Genomic DNA, 12,221 nt, shown 5'->3' with positions numbered 1-12,221 from the left:
CTGTCCCCGCGCCTGCAGCCTGGCCCGGGGCCACTGCTGCCCGCTGGAGCCCCCGGGCCCTGGCAGGGGAGTCCGTCCCACCCAGGGAGCAGCCCTCCCCAATGGCTGAGGGGAGCTGGCCCCTCTGCCGCTGCCCGCACTCTACCGTGTGCTGTGTGTCCATCTTCTGTCACCTACGTCTGTCCCGTCTCCTTATGGACGTGTGCCTGTCACATTGTCCCTGTGTCCTTTGTTTCCCTATTTTCGTCGCTCTGTCTCTCTGTCTCCCTAGTTCTGTGTCTGTCTCCTGCAGGCCCACCCCTGCTCCAGGTGACACAGAGGATGCAGGCAGCCTGAAGGCCAAATGCCACCTTCCTGGACATGGCTGAGCTGCCCCGGTGAGGCCAGAGTGCTGGCGAGGCCCCACCTTGCCTCTCACTGGGGGGCGACCCAGCTGTGAAGGGACTCCTCCAACACAGCTGCCCCACAAACAGCAAAATGCCAGAGGCCGCAGCTCATCAAGAGAAAAGGTGACTTTGGCCCACAGTTTGGGAGGTTCTAGTCCAGGATTGGTTGGCCCCGTTGCTCGGGGCCCGTGGCGAGGCAGGGGCATGTGGAGAAGCAGACTGCGCACCTCAAGACCGGGAGCAGAGAGAGAAAGAGGAGGAGATTGGGGTCCCAGTCTCCCACCAGGCCCGTCCCTCCCCATGATGCCGCCCTGGGACTCATCTGTGAGCGGGACCACGGTTCCCCTGTTCTCCAGAGAGAGCTGAGGGCAGGGGGTGACAACCCCGCCCAAAGCCGTAGCTCAGAAGGGCCAGGACCTGGACCCCTCCAGCCCCTGCTCTGCCCCTGCCCCGCGGCCGGCCCCTCCAGGATGGGAGTGCTGCAGGTCACGCGGACCTGCCGCCCAGGCCAGCCCTCCCGCCGTCCCCCCTCCTGTCCTCCGAGCCCAGGTATTATGTGCTGGGACAGTTAAACTAGTGCAGGGGGAGACGACGTGGCAGGGAGACGTGTCCCCACAGTTGCCACACCCTGGGCGGCGCACACCACAGCCTGGCCAGCCCTCAGTCCTGCCCACGGCCCTCCAGTGACCAGGGTGGAGCAGGGGAACCCCGCAGACCACGGGGCTCAGACGTCTGAACCCCGACAGGCAGGGAGCTGCGCAGCTCAGCGGGGTGCGGGGCAGGACCAGATCCACGCACTGGGATGGACCAAGGCTTCCTGCCCTGACTGGTAGCTCACGAGCCAGCAAGTGAAGGTGAGGATTTATTAACCACCTACTGCATACAGGCCCCAAGCTGAGTACCCGTACGCGTCACCTGTCTCCTCCTGTCAAGGCCACATGGTGTTGTCCAGCTCTTTCTGTGGATGAGAAGGTGGAGCCCAGAGACTTCAAGTAACCTGCCTCAGGCCACACAGAAAGCAATGGCCAAGTGCGGATGGGCAGCGACCACAGGGCCTCCCTAAGGACAGGGTCCCCTCTCGTTGCTGTGGTCTCCATGTGTGCTGGGCACTGGGAACACAGCCATGCTCGAGACACGGGAGAACGAGACTGGTCCAGAGCTCGGTGTGTTCTGCAGGAGCCTCCCGGGAGAGCACGTGAAGGACGCTTTGGGGACACTAACAGAGAAGATCCAGCAAACGGGAGCTGCCTGTGCAACGGCCCTGAGGTAGGACCAAGCTGGATGTGTTGAAGGGCAGGGAACGCGGCTGGCGGGGCCATGGCACAGAGGGAGCATGGGGAAGAGTGGGTAAGGAAAGTGAAAGAAGACCCTGGAGGTCCTAGTGGACCCCAGCAAGATTTCCCTGTGTTCCAGGTGCAGTCAGGATTCCTGGAGGCCAGGGATCGACTCACATCTTGACGTTAATAGATTGAAGGGTGGTGAGGGTGGCCATGAGGACCAGGGCAGTGTCCTGCAGGGAGCCATGGTGGAGACTGGAGAATGGGGACGGGAGGAGGGACAGGCTGGGACAGTTTGAGCTCATCTAACCTGAACTCCTTTTTTTCTAAGCAAATGTTTAACAATATCAATGAATAATCCTCGTTCCTTGGATTCTGTATTTCCCATTTTTCTTTTACCTAATTACCCACTCTCACCTGTTCTGCCAACAGGGGGCTCGCGAAACCCACGGGTAATGGCCTATCCACTCCGAAGACAAGGGGGCAAATGCCGAGGGGGATTACCTTCAGGTCCCTGGCTCAGGCGCCAATTGCCGGGGTCCAGCCCCAGCGGGGTCCAGGGAGTCCTGAAGGAGGAGTGGCGTCTGCGAAATGATGAGATAGGAGTCGTTCCGTTTGAGCAATCTCCAGAGAGAGAGCTAAAACTGCTTTCTCTGGGTCCCCTTTTTATTACAATTTTTCTCATCATTATAGATTCACAATACGTCATTGGTTATATAATTTAAAACTTTGCCAGGACATGACCTGCAGGTTCCCCAGGAGCCCGGGTCCCACAGGGCCACCAGACAGCCCCCGTGAACCCTGGCTGGGGTCCTGGGGTCCCGACAGAAGGAAGCCGTCACTGGAGAACCTGGCAGGATGTCCAGAGGCCGATGTGTCACCCCCAGAGGAGGGACCAGAAGGGGCTGCTGGGGCCTGGAGGACTGAGGGGGGCAGAGACCGACCGTCCAGGGCGCACCGGGCAGGAGGAGCAGCTGTAGGGGTGCTGGGGACCAGGCCGGGGCTCACCCCTGGGCCGCGCCTGGCCCTTGGTACTTTTTGAGACAGGGTCTTGCTGAGTTTCCGAGGCTGGCCTCCGACTTGTGATCCTCCTGCCTCAGCCTCCCAGGCAGCTGGGTGACAGGCGCAGCCACCTCGCCCTGCCAAGAAGGATCTTTAAAATCTGGCGGAACTCAGTAAAGTGGGTGGATTGGTTCTTAGTGACCCGGTGACACGCGCACATCCTGGTCTGACGGGCTCTGTGCTTGTGTGAGATGTCGACCTCGGGAAGCTGGGGGACGGGGTGCATATGACATTTCCTTAACCATGATTGAGAGCACACCGATCTACATTCTTCCAGGATATGACCCCCAGCCATACAATCATCAAAGTACAGAATCATCAATAAAACATGTCACCAATTTACATCCTTCAGATTTTCCCAAGATTTACTATTTTTCCCAAGATATGTTATTTCCTTATTAACTGATGCCAAACTACGTAACCAGACTCTAAGTCCCCTAGCCAATCATTAACCTAAAGTACACTTGTACTTTATTTCTAATTCAAAATTCCCATCTAAAAAAGTCCCTTTAAATCTTATATTTTAAATATCCTAAAGTTTATGAATCATCCTTAAAACATATCAGAAACCTATACAACTAAAGACTTAAGAATTTCTAAACTTAAGAATCTAAATAAAATAATATTTCTAACATTATTTTAAAACTGTGTCTTATAAACCTATTTTAATTGATTCCTACATTTATTCTCATAAAACTGGTTGAGCTGCTTTCTCGAAGAGTTTCTTTGTTTCTCAGTCAAGGTGCACTAGTTCTCAAAGAGTTTGTTTCTCAGTCAAGGTGCACTAGTTCTCAAAGAATTTGTTTTTCAGAGGATGATTGTTGTCCATTATTAGGTTTGTCCACAATGTACTAAGATAGAAGAATAGCCTTTTACTTTGTCCTTGATATGCTGAGGGGTGGGTAGAACGGCCTCCAAGGCATGAACTACCTGTTATGCTCTAGCCATCTGAAATTTAATTTGTTTGGCATTTAACATACTCATGCCTCCTGTGAGAAACATAAGCATGAAAATGCAAAGTCCCAATTACATAAAAAAGGGTCTCATGGTTTCGGTTACCCACCAACCAGCGTGGCTTTGCCAGCATTCATCCTCACTGTGACCCTGTCAAGACAGTGGGAGAGCGGCTTTGCCAACACTTTTTCTCACTGTGACCCTGTCAAGACAGTGAGTGGGGGATCGCCTCCACCACCTTGACTGACGCAAAGTCAAAACCTTGCTCCTCGCCCTCCTGGTGGGAGGCAGGGAAGGAAGGGCTCCGTCCCCCTCGCACCCCGGAGGCTTCTGTGCCCACGAAGAGCTGTGCGGGGTCCTCCGCGCAGGGACCAACACGGCGGCCAGGCTCTGGAGGGCAACTGCCTCCCAGCCTCCCCTGCCTCTGTCCTGGCCTCCACTCCCCCTCGCTGCCTCGCAGCCTGTCTCAGTCGCTTCCTCCCTTTACCCACAATGCACTTCACAGTGGCTCCCGCTGCCCCTGTCCTGACCTCGGGGCACCCCTCACCCCAGGGGACCCCTGATTCTGCTCCTGCCCCTGAAACACCCCCAGCCCTTCAGCTCAGGACCCACCAAATAGGGCTCCTCGTCCATCGCTGGCAGGCTGCCTGGGGACGGAGCCAGGGAAACTGAGTCACACCCGGAGGCGCTCCCGTGACTGAAGCACCTCGTGGCAGTTCTGCCCAGTGCCAGAAGCCCTTCCCTTTGACTCAGAAATTCCATCCGTGGCCTTTCATCCCGCATTGACACCGGCCGAGGGCAGTGTGACCGTGACTGGAGACAGAGCAACTGTGTTCCCAGCAAGAGGAAGCGAGCCAGCAGCTCCTGGCCTGGCCAGGTAGAGGAGTACTACACGGCCCTGAAAAGGAGCAGGGCACCTCCACGTGCTGACGTGGCGCAGGGGAGGCGGGGAAGGCTGAGCGCGCAGGCGAGGGCACCCGGCACTGTTGGAAGAGCAGGGAGAAGCCCCCATTCGCCTCCTGCACACTGGGCCCTGTGGCCTTCGCGCCCACGCGCTCCACACCTGCGACTCCAAGCACCGGTTGCGAGTGTGTGGCAGAAACTCTGGTGGGCTGTCCCCCCAGCAGCCCAGCGCTCTTGCCTCCCCGCCACCAATAAAAGTGTTGCCATTGGGGCTGGGGATGTGGCTCAAGCGGTAGCGCGCTCGCCTGGCATGCGTGCGGCCCGGGTTCGATTCTCAGCACCACATACAGACAAAGATGTTGTGTCCGCCAAATACTGAAAAAAAAAAAAGTGTTGCCATTACGGAGCCCAAGGACCCGCTTCTGAGCACGGTCTTCAGGACCCGGCCTTGGCTCGTTGGATCCTGACATCCCAGTCACATGCTGCACTTTACCTTCAGTTGCACACATTGGTGCCTAATAATAGCAGGTCCACAGTACACAGTGGGCGCACCATAAAGGCTGCTTCAATGTGGAGAGCCCATAGGTCCTTTGGGGTGGTGCCCCTCTGCTCTGACCCAGGACTGCTGGGAGAGAGGCATCCCTGTCGGGGACCCAGGTGGCAGAATTGATCTTGAACAAAACACGGGCCTGGGGGACCTGTCCCCACACAGGGACGCTCCACCCCAGCCTGCCCTCCTGGGTTCTCCTCTCCTTCACTGGGGTCTGTGCTGAGCGGCTTTAGTGTCTTGCTCTTGGTGGCTTTCAGTCCCTGCCACAGGGAGCCTGCGACGGTGGCTGTGAGGAGGAAGGGTCGGCTGTGGGGTTGGTGGCCCAGCTCCGGCCTGTGGCGTCAGGCAGGGCCACGTGGAGGATGGGAGACAGGAGGGACCAGCTCCCAGGACACCCGCGAGCCTCAGGACCCTCAGGCCTTCCCTCGGCCCTCGGGGTCCCTGTTGGGGGGCGGAGACCGCGGCCGTCTACGGGCGCAGAGTTCACAGCGCAACGTCCCGAGTCCCCGGGAGCCCCGGGCCTCGTCCCTGCGCTGCACCCGGTTCCCAGGGGCCCGCAGAGCCACTCCCCGAGCTCCGGGACCCGCGTGGCGTCTTCACTCAGAGTCCCTCACCGTCACCAGGACACCTACGTGGGGGCGGGGACCCTCACTGCTGGAGCCACCCGGTCCCCACCCCTGGCTGTGCCGGGAAGAGTGAGGCGCCCGTGGCGGGTGGCAGGGGACAGGGGCTGCAGCCAGGTGCTGGCCGAGGCGCCCAGAACCCCTTCATTTGGAAGAAGGGCTGAGGGTCCAGGAGGGAACCTGGCCGGTGCCACTGTGGCCAAGGCCCAGGCCCAGCGTCCAGCAGTGAGACGTGCTGACGCGGTGGCCTTCTAATCCGAGGGGCCGAGGGTGGCCTGTGGGCAGGAGGCAGGGCCCAGCTGAGCACTGGGCGCCCCCCAGGACCTTCTGCAGAGACCTGCGGGTTCCCTAGGAGCCCGGGTCCCGCAGGGCCACCAGACAGTCCCCGGGAACCCTGGCTGGGGTCCTGGGGTCCCGACAGAAGGAAGCTGTCACTGGAGAACCTGGCAGGATGTCCGGAGGCCGATGTGTCACCCCCAGAGGAGGGACCAGAAGGGGCTGCTGGGGCCTGGAGGACCGAGGGGGGCAGAGACCGACCGCCCAGGGCACACCGGGCAGGAGGAGCAGCTGTGGGGGTGCTGGGGACCAGGCCGGGGCTCACCCCTGGGCCGCGCCTGGCCCTTGGTACTTTTTGAGACAGGGTCTTGCTGAGTTTCCGAGGCTGGCCTCCGACTTGTGATCCTCCTGCCTCAGCCTCCCAGGCAGCTGGGTGACAGGCGCAGCCACCTCGCCCTGCCAAGAAGGATTTTTAAAATCTGGCGGAACTCAGTAAAGTGGGTGGATTGGTTCTTAGTGACCCGGTGACACGCGCACATCCTGGTCTGACGGGCTCTGTGCTTGTGTGAGATGTCGACCTCGGGAAGCTGGGGCACGGGGTGCACAAACCCCGAGCTATTTCTGCAGTTTTTCTGTGAGTTTAAAGTTATTTCAAAACAAAACACTTTAAAAAACCACAGAAATCCTAGGGCTCTGAGGGGAAGTCTGAGGCAGAGGCAGCGCCCGTCCTGGGGGCGACGGCCTGGGGCCAGGGGGGCCAGCAGGGCGGGCAGTGAGCGGGCAGGGTCTGGGGACCTGGGGCAGCTGCGTTTCACAGCCCTGGGGCTGGGTCCACTCGGGTCCCCCAGAGCAGCCCCTGGGACCAGGATCCGTGACAAGTGACGTCAGTGGGGAGAGGACCCCAGGAAGCAGGGGCGGGGGCCATTCCTGGGCCCTCTGAGGCTGAGGGGCACCTCCGAGTTCGCCGAGGACCAGGAGTCCGGGTGCCGGGGACTGGGCGGACAATCCAGGGAGGGACGCAGCTGGCCCTCCAATTGCCACCAGCAGTGGGGACACGGCAGGCCCAGGGCAGCATAGTGGGTGGCCCCTGGCACCAGTGACCGAGCCGAGCGCCCGTGGCTGCTGCGGTCCACTGTCCTTGGACGAACAGGGCCCTCGGTGCTGCCCACTGTCCCTGCTGAAGTGCGCCTCACGGTGCCCGGCCTGGCCCCACGCGGGCCTCCCCCTGCACCAAGGTCCTCCCCACTGCTCTGCGCCAGGGGGTGCGGCCCAGGGGCCCGGTGGGGAGGCCCGGCTGCTGGGGGACAGTGACCCGGTGGCAGGTGGTGGGCGCGGGGAGAGGTGCCAGGCTGGAGGTGGCTGGAGGCAGGAGCATGGCCACTGGGATCCCAGGCCGGGGACGCGGTGCCCGGGAGGAGGAGGAAGGACTGATCTCCCCCCGGGGTGGGCGAGGCCAGGACCTGGAGGCCGGCACCTGTCTGTGTCCTGAGGGGCCCCAGGGCCCAGGGACATCGGGGACTTGAGGGGGTGCCCGGCTGGAGGCTGGATTGTACCGGGCAGGCGGGGGGGGGGGGAGCGAGCGGCACCCAGGCTGAGGCTCAGCTGCCCCGGGAGCCGCCTCACCTCCAAGTGGCACAGGGTGTGCGTGTGTGTGCGCGTGAGTGAGTGAGTGAGTGTGCACGCGTGTTTAATTCGGGAATGAATTTAATTCCAACTCTGAGGCTCGGGGGGAACAGCTGTCTACCCAGCCCCGTGGCTTTAAATAGCCGGCATCTGTGCCGTCTGAGCCAGCCGCGAGGCCACCTCCGCTCTGGGACTCCCAGCCTCGCGCTGTGGGTGGGGGGTGTTGTACAGAATATGGGGTGGCTGCCCTGAGACCCCTACGGCCAGGCCTTGTGGCCGGCCGTGAGCCCCTGGGACCCTGCTGGTGTTTCCTGAGGATGTGGTATCCAGCAGGCGCACCATAACTGCTCAGAGACCCAGAGGAGTGCCTGCGCCCGCTGGAGCTGGGGGTCTCGCCCTCCCACCCAGGCGCACGTGGCTCCGACTGCTTCGGGTCACAGCCTGGGCCGGCCAACAGGACCCTCGGAACAGGCAAGTCACCTCTGCCCCGGGGACACGGTGCCTGTCTGTGACAACCGGGGCTTGAGCCAGGTCCTGTGGGGACCGCAGCCAGCCCGGTGGTGAGGGCGTCCCCTGGCTGTGTGGCCAGGACCGCCCACAGCCTCGTCTCCTCGGGGACACTGGAAAGTTGGGGAGCCCCCGCCACCTGCCCGCGCCTGCTCCTCACTGGGAGCCACTGTGCCGTGTGACTTCCGAGGGCAGAGAGGACAGGGGACAGGGCATGAGGGGCCATGGGTGTGGGGGGCCCGGAGGGGTCACTTGAGGAGGTGGCTTTGAGGTGATGCTGCAACCAGGCAGCGGAGCAGAGGGGACAGGCCTGAGGCCAGCCCAGGCCTGGACGCTCCACCACAGCAAGGCCCTGGGGCTGCGGCAGGGGAGCCACTGCAGGTTCTGGGGGGAGGAGTGAGACCGACTTTCTGCTGGTCACACAGCTCCCATCTGGGTTTCTGTGAGCGTTAATTAAGTGCTTGCTGGATACCGAGCCCTCGGAGGACACCACGCAGAATCCAGGCTGCTCACGGGCAGGGAGGGAGACTCTGAGGTGCGCGTCCCACCCTGCCTGCCGCGGGGCACCCGGGTCCCAGCCCTGGACGGCCACTCACAGTCACGGGGCCTGGCCGCAGTCCCCCCTCGGGAACCGAGTGTCTCGGGGATGGAACAGAAAGGACGTGCAGCTCGGGTCATGCCGTGCCTGGCCTGCGTCTGGGACGTCCCCAGAGGCCGCGTGTCCAGGGCTTGGTCCCCAGGGGGTGCCAGCAGGAGGCCGAGGAGGCTTTAAGAGGCGGGGCCTGGGGGGTCTGTCCCTGAGGCCCTACTCAGGGTGGTGGAGCCCAGCCCGGCCACCACCGGGAGGGACCGGTCCCATCTGGACAGGCCGCCACAGGCCCAGACACTAGAAGGCCAGACGGAGGGGCCTCTTCTCCTCTTGGGCTGACGGTGCGGTGTTTTGTCACAGCCGCGGACAGCCGAGCGGTCACCCTCTGCGCCAAAGCGTGTCTACCTGGGGACCCGGCCCTCCGGGCGTCCCTTCACCCCAGAGAAACGCCAGCCACGTCCCGTGAGACGTGCACAGGCTCAGACCAAGCAGGAAACTCCCAGGTCCCCGCAGAGTGGATCCACAGGGTCCTTCAGCCACATGAGAGGGACCTTCTGCAGACCGGGGCTCAGGGGACTGACTGATCACAGCGGAGCTGTGCCCCTGGACCTGGCTGCAGCCAATAACACTGTCTCCTGCCGTCTTCGGTGACCTGCCTCGTCTGTCCCTACGACCTCACAGTCACCCAAAGCCCCTCAGGCGCCCGGAGGGGTGGGGGCGGGGGCTGGAGGGACCCCGGGGGCTGCTGATTGCAGGCCCTTCCTCTCCACTTCGCCAGCGCCGGGTTTTGTCCCGTGAGCCACGGCCTCACCATGGCAGGGCGGGCTGGGGCCTGGATGGCGCAGTCACGCTCTCGCACGCCAAGACTGGGTGGCGCGGGGGCCATCAGCATGGGACCCTTGGTGCGGGGACCCCCAGGGCACCAGACCCCGTCCACTGAGCCTGGGCAGTGCGCGGGGGGGCCGAGGCCGCGTGGGTCGGCCCAGGCACCAGGCGGGAGGGTGGTCCTGCTCATGAGAGCCAGACACAGGCCAGTGTGGCCCAGTGACCGCAGAGGCCAGCAGATTCCACACCCAGGGAGGCGGCCTCTACCTGCCCACCGCGGCTCCGGCTCAGGGAGGCGGCGTCAGCGAGAGCCCAGCCCCGTGTCCAGTTCCAGGAAAGGTCGATGGCTGCATCTCTGCACGTGACAGCGGTTCAGAGAGGACTAGGAGAGACGCAGGGACCTGGGACCGCCACCACCTGCTCCTGGGGGCTTTTATGGAAGGTGTCTGGCAGCCCCTCCCCTTCTCCCCAGGTTCATCATAGACTCCCAGAGGAGACCACGGCGGAGGGCGTCCAGCTGGGATCACAGACGTGTGGACCCAGTTCAGCCTCTGAGGCTTCTTGGCTCTGTGACCTGGGGACAGTGCCTTTACTTCTCTGGGCCTTGGTTACCTTATCTGCAAAGCGAGGATAGTCATGGTCCCCGTGTTTCAGCACTTCTGTGGGGCCTAAGGGTCAGATGGTCATGAAGGTGCAGGGGCGTGGCTCAGGGGAGACTCGGCACCCTCCAAAAACCTTCATAAAGTTCTTAATGGGGAGCCAGGTATACAGTAGGCGCTGCATTAACGTCAGCTACCACGAGGAGACTATTCTTACCATGTGTTGACCACCAGGCACTGTCCCGGGTCACCCCTGTGCTCACATATTATGTCTTAATCTTTCACCCTCGCAAAGATGTGGTTAGGGACTTACTGAAGGACGTGGCCCAGCGGGCCTCAGCGGCCCTGGACACCGTGGCCCTGGACACCACGGCCCTGTGAACTTGGTTCAGGTGCTTAGCAGAGTCGCTTCAGTGACGTGGAGGCCTTTCTGTCTGCCAGTGGGAAGAGACCCCGACGGGCAGGGAGGCCCAGGGCTCCCGAGACTGGCACCCTCCCCCTCCCCCTCCCCCTCCCCCTCCCCCTCCATCACCCTCCCTGTCACCCTCCTTTCCCGCTGCGGGAGCCACCTGCCTGCAATTTAGCAAATGTGACAGTGTCTCGGCTGGTGCTGGGGCCCAAGCCAGTGTCCCTGGGGTGTCACCTCCCGCGCTGCCCAGCCCGTCGGAGGAGCAGGGATCGGCCCAGGACGGTGGGGACAGGGGTGGGGCAGGCCAGGGGCGGCACTGCTGGCTCAGTGACCAGGCCGTAGAGCGTGGAGGTACCACGTGGCCCTGCGTCCCCTCCTGGGCCTGTGCTCCTGAGAGCCCTGGGCACTGCTCAGATGAGGGCCCTTCACAGCAGCCTCGCCCACGGAGCCCACAGGAGGCGCCAGGAGGCCGTCTGCAGAGGGAGGGGCACAGGGCCTGGCCACCACCTGAACCCACCTCTCCAGGGCGGGTGGAGGGGACAGCTGCAGCCGGGCCGAGGGCCGTGTGCGACCCAGTGACAGCAGAGCGCAGGACGGGTGAGGACCTGCGGGCAGGGCTGGGGGCGCGCGGGAGCTTCTTTGGGGCGATGGAATGTTCTGGAACTAGGTGCAGCCGCCTCCCCGCCGGGACCTTCGACCTCAGTGAAAGGTCTGGATGCGACAAAGCCGCTCGGGGCTGGAACGTCCAGGCTGGGCAGCTGAACACGCCCCCGCGGCCTTCCAAGGGTCACTCTGTGCCCTGCCCCTGGGTGGCCTCGGGGAAGCTGTGGGCGGAAGCTTCCGGAAGCCCTGCTGGCCTGGCTCCCCGGGCCCTGCCTCACCCTGCCCGCGAGTCCTGGAGGCAGGTCCCAGACGGAGGGGCTTGACCCAGCTCCGCCCCTAGAACAGGCCAGGCCAGCAGAGGCCTCCCACTGTCCCCACTGGGTAAGGGTGCTTGTCCCACGGCCCCCTCCCGTGGCCTCCAGACCCCCTCCACAGCGCAGCCTCCACCCTTCTACACGCAGCCCCAGGCCTCTGTAGGGGCAGCTCCACTCCAGCTCAGCACCCTCCCAGCTCCTCCCTGCTCCTGCTGCCCCGGGGCCTTGGCACGGCTGCTCTCCGCCTGGGGCACTCCTCCTGCTCACCAGGGGCCAACGAGCTCAGCTCCGGGGTCTTTTACTCCTTCACTGAGGAAGGAGAGGCCAGGGCGCCCAGAGGATGGGACCCGGCGGCGGGAGACGGGGAGCTGGACCAGGCAGGGCAGGCGGCCAGGTGTGGTCCCCTCGGTCCTCACCCAGATCTCGCTCATCAACACTCGCCAGAGACGCGGGACCTATTTTCTCTGCGGCTGACACTTTTGGCAAAATACGATTCCTCCAGCTTTTTCCCAGCAAAAAACATGTCATCAAAACGGTCCCCGCGGCGACGGGGGAGGGGCCACTGGGTTGGCCCAGGGACTGTGGGGAGTGCTCCCGGGAGAGGAGACAGCCTGGCGCTGCTCTCCTCGCTCTGGGGGGCGGGGACGGTCATCAGAACAGCCGGGACACTAGTGAAGGCCACTGGGGCCAGCTGGGGGCGGACGCCCACCTCGCGAGCCGC

Source organism: Callospermophilus lateralis, chromosome 1 (genome assembly GCF_048772815.1).
Source record: "Callospermophilus lateralis isolate mCalLat2 chromosome 1, mCalLat2.hap1, whole genome shotgun sequence".
Taxonomy (NCBI): Eukaryota; Metazoa; Chordata; class Mammalia; order Rodentia; family Sciuridae; genus Callospermophilus; species Callospermophilus lateralis.
Note: the sequence above shows the minus strand (reverse complement) of the source record.